The 1,518-nt window shown below is 35.4% G+C and overlaps 1 protein-coding gene across 3 annotated transcripts in view; it reads left to right on the plus strand.

The window, feature by feature from the left end:
* LOC106883550 (protein diaphanous homolog 2) overlaps window positions 1–1,518 on the plus strand; it is a 101,798-nt gene that overhangs the window by 63,724 nt on the left and 36,556 nt on the right. The window lies entirely within an intron of this gene.

A 1,518-nucleotide genomic window follows, 5' to 3' on the forward strand; every position in this document is an offset into this window, starting at 1 on the left:
GAAAGTATGATAGGCGAGCCAGCCCATCATCTTCCCTCACGGATTACCATGTGCGTCGCAGGCGGTACCGCAGAAAATCTGTGGTTTACTATCCGGGAGTGAATAATTAATTATTACAATTGAAAGGGTAAAGGATTATCAATTTATTAATAAATTAATAATTAATAATTTTTACCAAGCCCTTCGGTATGTAAGCACCATTATCGGTGTGGAACTTATTTAAAAGTTCTTATACATTTATAAACAAAATTAAGGGATCAGCAACAGGTTGCTTCACCACATACCGAAGTTCAGAAATAGCAGCTAAAAATGCTGAAACTCCAACAGATAGCAGTTACCCGCAACTCAATATATATATATTAATTTATCCTTAAAGCCACTATTGGCTAGGGCATTGTTGTATGAGGGGGCTGCCTTTTCAAAAATTTCTTTAGAGGAAAAGAGGTTAGAAACTCTGTTAATAATGTTAGCTATCAGGTTTTTGAATACTACAGAGGAGTGACAATCAGAATAATAATAAAAGACCTAGGAAAATAATTTAGTCCCCCCCTCTTTCCCTTAATGTAAAAACTAACATAGGTAAGAAGATTCCTGTCTTTCCTAGACCAATGTTTTCCAGAAAATCAGAGGTACAGGAAAACGTTTAACAGGCGCTCAGTGAAATTATATAGCTGCTGCCCCAATATGAAAAGCGTCATTACATGAGAACAACATCCAGGAACCTGTCCACTCAACCAGAGATGTATGATTAAATCCTTCATATATGGGGAAGAAGTTAGAGCCACACTAGATGATAACACAACTGATAAGAAGAGCTATATCAGACTATGTGAAGGAAAATTCAAAAACTGCTATGCTAATCACATATCTTCTTTCTGACACAGGAACAAAAGTAAAGCTATTAAGTTGGCCAGCGACTGATGGGGTTTGAAGACAAATGCAACACCACATGCAATAAAGTGGAAAATAGTTGAAAAGTCTACCCTGTATGTTAATGGATCAAAAAATGTAAGCTATGTGTACCTGAAAAATATCAGATCTAAGAATTCTAACACACTGCTAAATTCTAGATCTGAAATTTTTAACAATTGTAAGCATATGACTAACTTCCTATTAATGAAGTGGAGAATGCCACTATCTCTGGATTGACCAACTGTACCACAGACTCTAAGCCACTATCTTTTCAGCCTTATATTTTAAGGTCTAAGAGGAAATAACTCTAATCACCCCCCTCCAGTCTTGTTACTTTCTGTTTTCGTTTTCCAGTTTTTCAACCTTCCACCTTTTATATCTACTTCTTTCTCACGTTTTCTCTCATCTTATTGCCCCATTTTTAGTTTATCATACTACATGGGCAGTGCCTGGAAATTGTGCTAGGACACCTGGCATATTAAAAAATACTGTCTGGCATGTTCTCAGCACATGAAACTAATTGCAGCACATAAAATATTGTGTTTATTAAATATGTGTGTGTGTGTGTGTGTGTATATATATATATATATATATATATATATATAT

This window comes from Octopus bimaculoides, chromosome 16 (assembly GCF_001194135.2).
Source record: "Octopus bimaculoides isolate UCB-OBI-ISO-001 chromosome 16, ASM119413v2, whole genome shotgun sequence".
NCBI lineage: Eukaryota > Metazoa > Mollusca > Cephalopoda > Octopoda > Octopodidae > Octopus > Octopus bimaculoides.